Raw genomic sequence first — 15,839 nt, forward strand, 5'->3', positions numbered from 1 at the left:
AGAGAGAGAGAGAGAGAGAGAGAGAATATATAATCCTTTGGAGGAGCTGTAGTATGAAGGAAGTAGAGAAATTGAGTGGAAAGTGGCAGAAGACATAAAATCAACAGATGGGTTTTTAAAAGAAGGAAATGAAAGGAGGTATTCAAAGGCAGTTATTCAGTAGAGAAAGTGAAGATGGAGAAAAAAAGATGACTGGAAAGAGGATAGCTGTAAAAACCATTGAGAGTGTGAGGGCACAGGATCTAAAACAGAAGCAAGGGTTATCACACTATAAAACTAAGCTGCTCATGATGTTTAAATCAGTAGTTTTCATGAGTATGTAGGCTTTGAGGTGCCGGGGATTGAACTCAGAACCTTTGCGCTCACCAGGCAGGTGCAGTGCCACTGAGCTAAATCCCTGGCCAAAATATGCAGGCTTTGGTGATATGTGCTCTTAACCATTTTTGGGGTCAAAAACTTCTCTGAACATCTAATATATGCTACTGATTTTCTCTCCCCTAAAATATTCACACAGAAAATGCTGAACTCAGACTTTATACAGAAATTGAGGGGGGCCTTAGCCAAGCTCCCCAAGCTAGTCTATACAATAGTCTGCCTTTCTTATTTTAAACACACAGATAAAAAAATATAGCTTCAGAAATTGCTACAAAGTGAAGATATCACTCATTATAAACATTTTCCATGTCAAGCCTGTGATAAGTCCATAACACAGAGAAAACACAAGGGCATACAGCTTAGGCTTGAGGAGTCAAAACAGGAAGATATCATATAAAAATCCTGCAATATGAAGAGGGTGAGAGTGAGAGATGGAAATGCATTCCAAACAAAAGGAGGAACAAGGAAAAAGGCATATCACCATTTCCCCCCTCTGCTTATCATGTCCCTCCTAAGTCCTAAAATGTTCTATGTCCTAAAATGCCCTAAAAGCACATCTGAATATACCTCAAGTAAAGCTGGGGTTGCGGGTAGATATTTAAAAGATGTAAGTGAGAAAAGGCAGACTGGTGGATTCAGGGAAAGGTAGCAACACTCCCAATTTGTGATGCTGGTAACACTGATGGTATTTTTTGTTTGTTTCATGAAAATTAACCTCATGCTTGAAACAGACACACACACACACACACCCTCTCCCAACCAGACAGCTAGCTGAAGTTCCTCCATTCTCTTCTCACCTCAGTCATTTCTCAGAATAGTCAATGTGGGTTTTGGGGGTATTTTTTGTGTATCTGCTTGATTGGTTGGCTGGTTATCTGTAATGGTGCAATGGGGTGGAACAGGAATCATGAATGAGTGGATACAAGAAAAGAGAAGTAAAGGTGTTAATCAAGTGATCAAATACTAAAGCACAAAGCACTCTGCCAATTGCTTTCATGAATCTTGTTTAATGGTAGGTATAATTCTAAAGGGAAGAAAATTATGTAAAATAGTATTTCATAAAATATACATAAACTTTCTCTAAAATTATAAAATTCCAGTACTGGAAGTTCATTTTAGAGATTTATCTTTTAAAATCACATGAGGTTTAAGAATCATTTTCACTGTTTACTTTTATAAAAACTATGTTCTTCATAAATTTTATCAGCTCTATCACTTTCATTCCTCTACTGTAGGAGATCTAAACTTCACCAGGAAAAATCAGTATTAAAGGAAACCAACGAACCACTACTAGAAAAATTTGATGAAGGAGTCTGAAAGCAAGTGATTAACAACATCTCATTCTCAAAAGTGACATCAAAGTTAAAAAGCAAGTAATTTGAGTATTCTAAAATCTACAACTGTCCTTTGAAAAAGACAATTATTTACTATCATGTGAACAACAGGTTTGAAAAAGGTTTTAATTTCAGTTTGAGTTCAATGTGTAAAAATACACTTCAGCCATACTGAACTACTTACTTTATACAACACTATGAGACTTCTGCAAATTTAGTTCCTCCTACCAAATACCCCCTACTCAAATGGCCAATGTAAAATATCTGAGACTCACTCTTGGCACCTGTCCCAATCGGTCTACCCTGGGAGATTGCCATTTTCTTTTCTTATGCTTCAAGAGTGTCCTGAACATATTTCTATTATGACTGTCATATTAATACTATAATTGTTTCTTTGAGCATCTCTTCCCAACTAGGTTATGAAAGTAGGCAATGTTTCTGTATTTGTAAATATGTTTCAGCACAGCCCATTTGAGAGTAGGCAGTCAGTAAATGTTTCCTAAATAAAAACATAATATATTCATGTTAATATAAGATAAAAGGTATATACCAATATACATCCATTTATAAAATAACAAAACTCAAACTTCAAATTCTGTATACAGAAGCTGATAACCTCCATTGATTTTTACTTAAAAAGAGGAGATATGTTTATCACTTTCACAATGATTATTTATGGACTGGAAATGAAATAATTTTATCTGCAACTACATACAGGTAGTGAGAGTTCTTTTTCTTTAATTTCATAAAAATCTTAATTTTATTTAATTTCATTAAAAAATCTTAATTTTATCCCTTTGTAATCACCAGCTTTTTTAGTTTATTTTTTACTAGTATATGTTTGTGATACATAATAATTACATTTGGGCCGGGCACTGCCTGCCTCCCAAGTGCAAGGTTCTGAGTTTGATCCCCAGTACAAAACAAAAAACAAAAAAACCACAAACCATAATAATTAACATATTATATACATACACACACACATATATATATACATACATACATATGTATATATGTGTGTGTATGTATATATATATATATAAACATCTTAATCATTTTTACTTTCCCTTCTGCTCCCAGACCTTCCATCTCTCCCCTTCCTCAGGACCTCTTCCCAACTTTTAGAAATCTATTTAGTCCAAACCTTCATCCAGGGCTATATGCCCTATATCTATTCCTTTTCTACAAAAATTAGGACAGAAAGTAATACCCTACATAACCTTGGCTTCATCAACCATAGCTGAGTGGATAGATACTTGTCTCAAACTATATTTTCTTCCAGGAGTTTAGGATGTGATCACAGAAGCATGAGCCAATAAATGGATTTAAGAGTCAGAAGATATGTGCAGCCACGCACAGTGGTGAAAGAACATGAAGAGAAAGAAAACAAAGCTGACAACTAACTAGGAGGTAGCAAAGAAATCATGCTGCCCCAGGATGGTAAGAAAGCAGCTCCCTGGGTTTCTGATGAGTTTCTAGTTCCTGGTTTCACTCTCATTCGTGAAACCTGCCTGTACTTCTATCATGAGGTGCCATGAAACCCTCAGTACCCTTATTATTAACTGCTTTTTTGTGTGTAAGCGACTTTGAGTTTGATTTGTTATTTACAAATGAAAGAAATTTGATTAAAGAACCTTCAAACAAAGAAAAAGTAACAATATCAAAATATCAGTTTATTATAGAAAGCAAAAAGAAATTGTTGAAAAATAGCTGTTAAACTAGCATCTTCAAAGATCCCACAGCCTATGAAAATGAAAAATATTCACCAACCATAATAGGTTCAAACAACACACTATAAATAAGTATTACTGTTCAGTAGTACTACAGTTACCCAGTATGCACAATGGCCCAGGGTTTCATGCCCAACACAGTAAAACAAACAAACAAACAAACAAACAGTTCTGGTATTCATAAAAAATAAAGATTCACATAGAGTATTTCAGCACTTAATTGAACAAATATTTTTTTAAAGAACAATTCTGACTAAAGGAGGGGTGAGGTACAGCTTTTCTGATGACAGCCAGTCCTATCTAACAAGCCAAAGTATCATCATAGTTTTCCTCATCCATCTATACTCATTTCTATTGAAAAACAGAATTTCAAAAGAATTTAAGGTGTATTATGTACACATACCAACTCATGATGAATGTAAGCATTATGTACAGCAAACATGTAGGAATAAACATATGAATGGCACTTCAGACACCTCAACTAAAATAGTATGGGGGGGGATTTCCCATTCGCCATTAGCACAGTCATTATAAGGTATTAGCTTCCAAAGTAAGACACATTTAGCTTTTCCATTTTTCTTTGATACTGGTTTGTTAGGAAGGAGATTTCCTTTTGTAACTCAGACTTTCTAGGAAATAAAGTTTAGTTTTTTTAGTAACAATTTTCAAGTAGATATTGACAAAGGACAGATACCAGTAATTTGTACTGTTCCTAGGTTCAAAACAGGACAAACTTGGGCCAAGGATGTAGTTCAGTGGCACTGCACCTGCCTGGCAAGCACAAGGTCCTGAGTTTGATTTCCAGTACAAAAAATAGGACAAACTTACTTTCATATAATAATGAAAGTTTAGCAAGACAGGGAAAAACCTCCAAATTTAACAGAAATAAGAGATTTAAAAAACTATATTTAGCTCAGTGGTTCCGCCAACTGCCTTGCAAGCACAAGGGCCCGAGTTCGATCCCTGGTACAAAAAGAAAAAAAAAAAAAAACAAAAAACTATTTCTACGAAGTTTTCCAAGATTACACACATAATTCTAGCATTTCAAATAAAACAAGAGATGTTAAAATGAGGGTAAAGGAAAGGTTTATATAGTATTGAATGAGGATTGTTATAAAAAGATGTTTTTTGAGAGTTGGGTAACAAACCAGGGCTTTTACACATATTAGGCCACTGAGACATATCCCTAGCCCCCCACCCAAAGATTTTTAAGTAAACAAGTCTCACTGTTTATAATCACAGAAGGCAAAGGCATGGATAAATTTTAATGACTTAAATCACCTTTACAAAGTTTTACTGAAACTTCATATGATTAGGATTGTCTAATACCCTGAGAATTTATTTTAAACTAAATACAAAAGGAATATCCTATATGTTTAGTTCAGAAATAGTTGGGAAGTTTTACAAATTCCACACTTTATCCTTTTCCTCAACTTTTATACTCTTATTCAACCATTCCCTACATGATTCAGTTCATCATCCAAATAAAATTAAAAAGCACAATCTGAGCAAAGCTATCCTCCTTGTACTTTAATCCATCCTAGGAAAGACTAGTTAAATGCTAAGTAAAACTTAAAAGAAGTCAAGAATATGTCTATAGTTTAAGCTGTACTATTATTAAGAAAATATGCTTTTAAATATGCAAGTAACTATATGGCATAATTAAGAAATGCTAATTATCATTAATGCCAATTTCAGATTTTTGACAAGACATCCAATATTAGTGCTACTAGAAAGAAACACTAGTGGTCAACATGACATGACATTCTCAAAAGCTAGAAATGTACCTTTTAAGACCCAGAATTAGTTGGTTTGTTCATTCATTCACTAATTCAAAGCCTCATGGTGGCAACAAATATGTAAATTAAAAAATTCTAAGGCCAATGTTGCTGTAATAAATTATTTACTAAGGTCTAAACATTATTCTAAATACTTCATTTGCATTAATGAATTTAAGTTTCACAACAATCTTAAGAAGGCATCATTATCCCCATTTTATAGGGGAAGACAATGAAGTACTGAGACAGAAGTAGAAGACTAATTAATGTACAGTTAATTAGTAAAGCCAGGTTTTAATCCTAGGTAGTCAGGATCCAGACCTAATTACTTTATCCTGCCTCTGCAAATACTACAATAATGCACTCAAATTCTTATTACATATCTTCTCTGGGTCTGGTACTGCTCTAGGTGCTTAAGATATAACACAGTAGTAGATTATCTAGGATTTCTAGACAAAGTAATTCCTTAATTGAGTCTGCAAGGATGTAAAGGAGTTAGGAAGACAAAATTCCAGCACTCTGGGAGGCTGAGGCAAGCAAACTCCAAGTTCAACTTATCAAGACTGTCTCACAATGAAAACAAAAAACAAAAAAAAAAACAGGACTGGAGACATCGTTCAGTGTAAAGGCTATGGGTTCAATCCCCAGTACTGCTAAAATAAATGAGTAAATAAATAAATAAAATACAAAAGGAACCAGAAGAAAGAAATGAACATTCTTAAGAAAGGCTGCGTAAGCAATACTGCAGTCAAAAATCTAGGCAGAAAGGCCACATAAGCGATGGTCAACAATTCAGAAATCCAGTAGCATGTATATTCAGGGAAACTTCAAAAAGTAGCTCTATATGGCTAGAGTGAAAAATGGAAAACAGAAACTGTAAGAGTCAAGATTAGAGAGCCAGTCAGAAGCCAAATGATAGAAAATTTTAATGACGTGGAAAGTTCTGACTATCCAGTTACAATGGTGGGGGGTCAATGAGAAACTATCAGATCTGTATTTTAGACATACCATTCTAACAACCCTGAGATGAAGAAAGGAAAACTAGTGAAAAGGCAAATAAATAGTTTGTAATAAAGCAGTTTGGAACAAGTACACTAGGGAAGGGATGGATAAAACATTTGGGAGACAAATCCAGCAGATTTCAGTAAATGAATGGATAAAAGGACTGAGAAAGGAAGAAGCCTTGCACTGCAAGGCTTTATGCTTGATGCTCCCCTCCAAGGATCCCTCTTTCTTCAGCTCTTCCCAATGCCTGTGAAGTGTCATGAATGATTCCTAAAAGTTTCTTCCTTGGGTGGTGAAGTCAACAGTGCTCCATGTTATCTTTTAAAAGCAACAGATCAAAACAAAACTTCAGGCAGGTATACAAACTACCTGGACAAAAGCTTAAAGTAAACATAAGTAACGAGTAAAATAATCTGATGTTCTGGAAAGATACTAATGCTGGAAAAACAGCCTGAGGAGTAACCGGCCAGATACATGGTAAGAGAAACTACAGAGATGCTGTAACCTAAGAAAATGTGAAGACAGAGAAGAGCAACTGGCCAAGTCTGGGAATACACTTCTGGAACACATGCGGAGGAAGACAATACCTCAAAGGAAATGATCCATGCAGGAAGAAGCTTCAGAGCACACAGAAGGAAGTGGCATGGAAGAAGTTGGGCAGAGTTTGCAGAGAGAAGTGACCAACAGTACTACTGCCAATGGTTACTTGAGCAAGCAAGGGCAGGTTTAGTGATATGAACAAGCTTAAGACTGAGGTAGGATAAAGAGTAAACAGAAGAGCAAAGTAATTTCAGTCAGTGCAGATGATCGATTTTCTGATCTATGAAACTGAAATAATGGGTGAACTGTGAACATTGAACAAGTATGGAACCTCTCACACAGAAAGTCCTACAAGCCTCATGGACCCCTAGGTTGCTACATCTAGCCACGATGAATACTTTTCTATTTGAAACGTCCCTAGTTCATTTTCACTGCAAGGCTTTAAACTTGCCGTCAACCCCCCCAATCCCTTTCTTCAGCTCTTCATGTGGCTGGCTCTATTTGGCCTATCAAAGACTTCTTCCCTAAGAAGTAACCTGAAGACCCTCTTGGGCATTGTCTTGGTCACCCTGCTTTACTCTTTCATAACTCTTATATTCTTTGAACCTTTCTTCTTTATTTAGAGGTAATATGCCAAAGTGATTAAGAATGCAGGCTCCATATCAGACTGGTTATAATCAAATCAAAGCTCTGTTATATACTAGCTATGTGAACTCCAATAAATTGCTTAACCTTTCAGTGTCAATTTCCTCATCTTCAATATAGACAAAGTATTGACGTGCTTAATTCACAGACTACATAGAGGAATTAAATGAGCCAATACATATAAAATTATTTTAAGAATACAAACATAGTCTAAACTCTCAAATATTATTGTATACTTGTTTACTGGCAATGATTTTTTTTTTCTTTTGGTACCAGGGATTAAACTCAGGTCCTTGAGCTTGCAAGACAGGCCACCGAACCACTGAGCTAAATCCCCAGCCCTAATGGCAATGATTTTAATGTTCCATTAAATGGCACTTAAAATATACTACTAAAAATATCAGATGGAGTACATATCTAAAAATGTCAACTAACAACCAAATGAAGAGTACTGTTCTAACTAAACCTCAGGAAATACTACTTTCGCAAAAGAGATTATTTTTACCACAAATCACAGAGGTAATGATCTACAGTTAAGCAAGAGAAACCTTAAATGCAGAGGGGAGGAGGGGGTGAAGGGAGGTCAGGGACAAGGGGAAAAAATGAGAACCAAGACCTATCATGTAAAGGTACAAGATCCCAATAATGAATGTAATTGTACTGTATACCTAAAATGTACCCATAAACTCAATAAAAAAGAGAAACCTTTTGTAAGTTCTATATGTAATTACTATGTAGTTTAGACCAATTATAAAATAAAATATGAAAGTTCAAGTTGAAAGGCTCTAAAGTAACTCTGGGAAATAGTGCTTTGACAGAAACTCTATTAAGACTAAAGACAAAAGGATGTATACATGGTAAATAAAGACTGCTGTTTCTATGACTATAAAGTCATTTCTCATGGAGATACAGGGTGACAATTCTGAAACTGTTACACATGTACCAATACTGAACTAAGTAAGTGAACATCAGAATGTGAGGGACAGTAACCAAACTTCTTCCACTAAGCCCCACCACCTGAAGGTTGCACCATCTCCCAGTAGCACCATGGAGTGATGACCAAACCCACATGGGTCTTTGGGAGATAATATTCAAGATCAAACTATAGCAAGTACTAGTCAGGTATTTTGTGGAAAATTTCTCAACTTTGGTTGGTCTGACGTTTTTCTTATGGAGAGGATGGGTTATGGATTTGGTAGAGGACAATAATGGCGATAAAGTGCCATTCTCATCACATCGTATCACAGCAGTAGATACTACTAACACGACTCTGCATCAGTACAAGTGACTTTAGTCATCTGAATAAGGTAGCAAAGGTTTCTCTGCTCTAAAGTTTTCCACAGTCTACTTTTTTAAATAAGTCATTAAACATAGTACACACTACATTCAGACCACTCTGAGGGGATAGAGTTAGGTTCTACATTTGAAGTAGCTCTTGGGACCCTGGGCCCTCCTCTTCCTCTTTGGCTTCCTAGCCACCGTGAGGTAAGCAGCCTTGCTCTACTGTATGTCTGCTCCTCACCATATGCTGCCTCACCACAGGCCCAAGAGTAAAAGGGCCAATTGAAAACCCTGAAACCACAAGCCAAAATAGACCTTTCCTTTTCAAAAATTTTCTTGGGTATTTTGTGATAGCAACAGAAAACAAAGGCAGTATTCCTCAAAAAAAGTTCTCAAAAGCGAAGAAAGTCTGAGATGCTATCATAGTCCAGAACAACCTAAAGAGACATGATGACTAAATGTGTATTCTGGATGGGACTCTGTAATTCAAAAAAGAACATCTGGTAAAAACTAATAAAAGCTAAATAAAGTATGGACTTTGTTAATAAGTGCGACAAATGTAACACAAAATCTTCAGATATTAAAAATGGGAAACCAGGTGCAGGATACACAGTAATTCTCTATAACTTTTCTGTCTATAATTATTTTATAAGATTAAATTTATTTAAACTAAATAACAACTGTGTAAGGAAGTTACCGTCTTAGACAGATTTTAATCCTAAAGTCATGACACTGGGTTGGGCAAAAACAGAAATACAGTTAATACTGAATAAAATAATCTCAAAATCGATGAATAGTTTATAATATTGTAGGTGTAAATGACTCTAAGCCATCCCTTCTGTGTACATTTTGATTCCTTAGCTGCTAAGCAATTAAAAGCAGAAAACTCTTCTCTAAGCATGAGGCCACTCAAATTTTAGACTAAGGCAAACTGTACTACTAATCATATTAATAAAAACTCCACCCAAATTTCGAAGTTAATAAATTTTAAAGTTTTAGGTAAAATATATTTGTAGCACATTACTGAAACACTGCCTTATAGTTTGAAGATAGGACTATAATCATACATATTTTGAGAAAGGACATTGGAAAGCTCCCTATAAACACTATTCTAAAGTTCAAAATTACAATAATTTGGGTCTACATTGGTAATTGTCCCAAGAGATTGGAAAACATCAAAAACCAAATAAATAAGCCTCCCAACCAGGCACGGTGCCATACACTTATAATCCCAGCACTCTGAGAGGATGAGACAAGGGGACTGGCAAGTTCTAGCCTAGGCTGAGCAACTTGGGAACTTAGTGAGAAACTGCTTGGAAATAAAAAATAAAAGAATAGGCTGGGAATGTAGCTCAGTGCAAAGGTTCTGGCTTCAATCAATATCCAGTACTGGAAGAAAAATAAAACTTCCCTAGTATTTGTAGATATCCTGAAAAAGATTTTAAAACAACAAAATTCTCTGACAAATAAATAAGAAAAAGAAGGTAGCTGAACAGAAAATTTATAAAGGAAAGGGTACAGGCAAACCACTGAAGAAGAATAAAAAATACTAATACTTGAAAGAATAAGAAAAATAGAAACAGGACAAAATTTTTAAAAATTAAAAAAGTAGAACAAAAATGTAATGCCATTTTACACCAAGCCAAGGGGTAAAACTTAAAGATATGACAACACTAACTGCTGGCAAGGATATGCAGAACCTGGAATTGTGTGCTAATATTCTATAAATATCTTACAAAAGAAAAAATATCTCTATCTAGGAACCAGAAATTTGACAAGCAGGTATATGATCTGGAGAAAGTGTCATGTTAATGAGCCAACATTTGCAACAGATAAAACATGAGAACAATCTAAGTGCTCATCAATTAGATAAAATGATAAATTGTAGCATACACATTTGCTGGTACACAGTAGTAAAAATGAATTATCTGAACCTACAGTATCAATAAGGAACATGTGTGAGGGGAATTAAGTTTCCAAATACCTCCATGTACATGATAAAATCATATTAACAGATGCTTCAAGTTACTAGGATATTTTTTAAAGTACCAGGTAGTTTCAGCACCATATGTAAATAATCTCATTAATCTCTACAACAACCTCATCAGATGGACATTTCTATTATCCCTATTTTAGAGATAAAGTCACTGAGGCTTATAAAAATTAACTTACCTAGGGCCACAAAACTATTAACATACACAAGATTCAAACTAGGAGGCCTGGCTCCAAAGCCTACACACTTTAAAAGCACCCAAAGCAAGGCCATGTACAGTAGTACTTCGATTCACGAACTTAATTCTTTCCATGTTTCTGGATGCAAACCAAGCTGGACAAAGAACCAAATCAAATTCACTGGTAAGTTCTATGTTGACCTTAGAGGGAAATTTGATTCAGTTCTCATCCAATTCAGTTTGTGACCAGAAATATGGAAAGAATTACATTCATGAACTGAGGTACCACTATGCGTACAGTTTACAAAATCAGGAAGAGATGGAGAGAGGATGAAATTGTGAACAAAAGAGACTAACTTCAAGTGAACTACAAAGTTCTTTACTGCTTTTTTTAGAATTCAGTGGGATATGAAACACAGTTCTATTATATTAAATATATATGAAACAAAAAAGAAAAATGTTAAAATTTCATTTGTGGGATGAATAGGTATATGCTATATATTTCGATAATTTTCATTTTTAATACTTCTCATCTATAAATTAGTATTACATTTTTTAAAAATTAAGAAAATTCTGCTCTTCCTATTTCAGCTTTTACTTGAAAACAAAACACTTTAACATATATATACATACACACACACAAAAACACATGGAAAATGAACTGTTACACAAATCAAGAAAGAGGTTTTAGCAAAGTATACCAGAAATGGTATCACTTACTGTACTTATTCATCTTGATGAGTCATTATTATTGGAGAAAATAAAGAACAGTATAACACCAACAGGAAAATCTGCAATGATATCTATTTTTCCTTGATAGCTTGTCTCTCTATTCTCTCGTTTTCTACTTGTTTTTGATTTTTAACAGAAGGAAGAAGGAACCAAGAAAGTGTCACACATTCTAAAAATAACAGTAGCAGCCACAGATGAACATATATGCAGCCTTACTGAATATAAGACTCTCAAACCTACAATCAAAAAATGTTCCAAAAAGTTACTTGTAAGTTGGTTGTCTGGAACTCAAAATATGTTTTTCACTAAGAAACACACAAGAAAATATAAGCACTGGGAAAAAGATACTACCCAAGTACTAGCAGTGAAACAGAAAAGCAGAGTACATAATGAGCTCATCCCCAAAAACAAAACAAAAAGCATTCTCTGGCAGAGTTTTGAGGGAAGAAACCACATTGCATCTACCTTTGTGTTTTCAGTAACTAGCAAAATATTGGCATCTCATAAACATTACAAGACGGTTGCCTACTGACTGATAAAGTAATGAGGAAAGATTGGGGAGAGTACATCAATGGGTGACACTGTCAACACAGAACAATTTGGTGCAGGAAGCAAATAGAAATGAGGGTAGAAAAAAAAAAGAAAAAAGAAAAGTGGGTACAGAGAAGCAATGTGCATTGATGCAAAAGGTCTACAAACAAGATGTGATCAAATATTATGGTGAATGATTAAAAATTTTTAAATGTATTACAGTAAAAGACACACTGAATTAATCTCCCTCGCTTCCAACAAACTCACTCCATTATTTGTGCCACCTCTGAAGCAGTACTGGAAATCCTCTTTTGTTATCTTTAACTGTGCTACTGTAGCTGTCTTGATGTCCTGAATCAATTCAAAACATTTATCTTTATGGTCATTTTGACTTTCAGAAAGAACCAGAAGACCCACCATGCCAGACTGTATTGTCTTTCCCTTGGATGCCACGAAGCAGCAGCACTCACTGTATTTTTTTTTTTATCATATTTTTAAGGACATGGGCTGGAGGGTTTAGCTCAGCAGTGCCGCTGCCTGCTTTGCAAGCACAAGGTCCCAAGTTCTATCCCCAGTACCAAAAAAAAAAAACCAACAAAAAAGGACAATCATGAAAGAGGATTTCCAGAACTACTTCAGAAAGTGGAAAGAATGATGGGAGTGTCTAAAGGGAGAGTATCTTGAGGGTATTAACAGCAATGTGCCTTTCACTGTAAAATTTTTTTAACATTCATCATGTGTCAATCCCATATGTAAAGCTATGATAAGGTTGGTGCTGATAATCAGGAGAACCCCTTCAATTCAATTACAAACTGCTTCTATTATATGCACAGCAATTACCACACTTTAGGTTTGTTTTGCTAACAATGAATCCTAAGATAGTTTTCCTGTTGGAGTAATAATTTTCAATATTTCCTACTATAATCCTGAAAAATTTTAATGTCATTTTTGTACCAAAATCCTATCACCCAAGAGACAACATCTGTTAATATTTCGTATTTCTTGCCAATCCTTTCTGTTGTTTACATATTTTAATACTAAATTTAATGAGGCACCATGAGATTAATACAAGTTATCTTTGGCCTCTGCAATTACAAGATGTGCTCAAAGTGATGGCCGTTAGCTTCTCAACATTTATTAGTATGGTGAACTGCTGAAGTGTGTATTTATTTTTTTGGCAGACTCGATTTCTTTATGACTTTCCTCTCAACATTATTCATGTATTTTCAGGTCAGTAAATATTTTTTGAAAATATGATTTTGGGAGGGGGCGTACCGGGGATCAAACTCTGGACCTCGGGCTTTCGAGGCAGGCGGCAGAACACTGTGCTAAATCCCTGGCCCTGAAAATATGATTTTTAATAGCAAGTTCCACCACAAAATCATTAATTTCACCATTCCCTATTACAGGATATTTTGATCTTTAAAAGTTTTCACTATTAGAGCACCTTATGTAAATGAATGGCTCCTAATATAAAGTTCTACACTATAAAGTATGGTTTGACCCCCCCCAATAAATTCTACTGAACGAAAGAAGTCAATCTAAGGCATAAGAACAGATACAAATGGAAGAAAATTTAGTTTAGTCACTGTTTACCTCTGACATCAGAAAGGCAAGAATAGCAAGTCAATTTTCCTTCTATAATCACTTATGTTTTCTACTTAGAATGATAAGCCATTACTTTAAGAACAGCACAAGATGTATAACAAATATTACTGTTAATATCATTGCTCATGCAAACTAATATAAGTATTAAGTAGGATGCCTAGAAAAAATTTGCAAACAAAAGGTAATGTAACTATCACACAACAGGAAAACAGGTTTTCTATTACTCTTTCATAATTCTTGAATGAATTAATAAATGTTATATAGTCTGTCCCTTCATTCTTAAAGCCTCCCAATTATACTATTATTCAAATTGCCAGAAGCAGGATAACAGTTCCAGGAACTCAAGAATCAATAACTAAACCAGTGGCAAATCGTGGAAATTGCAAAATAATCAGCATCAGCTTCCTGGCTCTCCTGCACAATTTATATTGCCTCACTAATTTTTAAAACCATAAATTTGAGGGGCTGGGGATTTAGCTCAGTGGTGCCACCGCCTGCCTTGCAAGTGCAAGGACCCAAGGTCAATCCCAGGTACCAAAAACAACAAAAAAACAAACAAAAAACAACGGTAAATTTGCGTACATAAGTTTAAAACTCAAACTAAAATTTACTCATCTATTCCAAGTTTTGGCCTGCTGTCGACATCAATTAAATTCCTTAGTGTTCTAAGGCATTACAAGAACAGACACAAATGGAAGAAAATTTAGTCAAATCTTCTTTAGTCACTCTTTACCTCTGGTAGGGAAAAGTTCCAAAAAGATAAAAGTCTCTGAATCAGAGAAGGCAAGAATAGCAAGTCAATGTTCCTTCCATAGTCACTTATGTTTTCTACTTAGAATGAGCCACTACTTTAAATAAGAATTTAGTGGGTGGGGATTTAGCTCAGCGGTTCGGTGACCTGCCTTGCAAGCGCAAGGACCCGAGTTCAATCCCCAGTACCAAAAAAAGAATTTAGTATTCCCTAGTATTCCACAGTGAAATAGGTCAGTGTTTAAACATTCAGAAAAGAAAATTATGTAACATATACACGTTGCTGATGATAATATATGTCATTCTGGACTCCTACTGAGAGCTGCAGCTCCAGAAAATTGTAAAGATAGATGAATTAAAACTTGCCTAAAATGCTTACTTCTCCCCCAAACAAAACAAAAAAAAGCCAAAAGCAATTGTTTTAATTGTAAGTTCAAACAAGCTTTAACAGCTCAGAATTCTGTACACTGAAGTTTTCCGAAGCTGAATCCCAGAACTATTATAAACACAAAATAACTTTCCCAAGGATCCTTTATTTATTACCCAGTCTTACGTCTCCCAGAGACTACTTTTTAGAGTAATCTCAAATCTCCTACAATGGATTATTGTAACCTGGGCTACACTGTTTACAGGTGTCTGCGCCTCCTTCCTCCAAAGAGAGAAAAAATAGGAGAGAGTAGGTAGAAAACAGAATGAGATTATATACAAACCAAATAAAAGCCTGTAAGATTGCTCCTTTTATACTTGGGTTATTTTTTCATTAATGTATAAATACATTTTAAAGAATAACATTCACATTACTACAATCTCCCCCCTCACTACCCTCTGGCTGGTTGACACGCGTTTTCTCCTCAAATGAATAACACGCCTTGTTGACCTATGCTTGCCACGCAATGCAAACAAGACATAAATGTCCTGTAAGACAAAAATCTCTCTCTCCGGCTCCAAGGCGTTAACATACGCTTGAATTAAAAAGCACACTGGAACAACAAAAATCTTCAAGTACGTCTGTCATTTAAAAGCACGATCACTAAAAGCTGTCGCTGCGACCCAATTTTAGGTCACAGCCTCTTTTTTTGTGCCTTCCCCCCACCCCGATAGCGATAAACTTCAAAGGGAACAATGGTAACGTGGAATCCTCTCTAGCTCCCCACGCAAAACAAACCAAAACAAAAAAACAAACAAAACAAAACTGGCCAACTTGGACGCCGGCAGGGCTCACAGGGAACCGACTCCCTCCCGGGCCGAGAGGGCGGGGCGGACCGCAGGGAGGAGAGGCGGCCCCGGCTCCCCAGCGCCTCGCGGAGCCCAGAGCAGGGGGGATTCCGGGAAGCCACCGTCGACTTACGTAACCGGCTT

This window comes from Fukomys damarensis, unplaced genomic scaffold (assembly GCF_012274545.1).
Source record: "Fukomys damarensis isolate Sample0158 unplaced genomic scaffold, DMR_v1.0_HiC HiC_scaffold_25, whole genome shotgun sequence".
Taxonomy (NCBI): domain Eukaryota; kingdom Metazoa; phylum Chordata; class Mammalia; order Rodentia; family Bathyergidae; genus Fukomys; species Fukomys damarensis.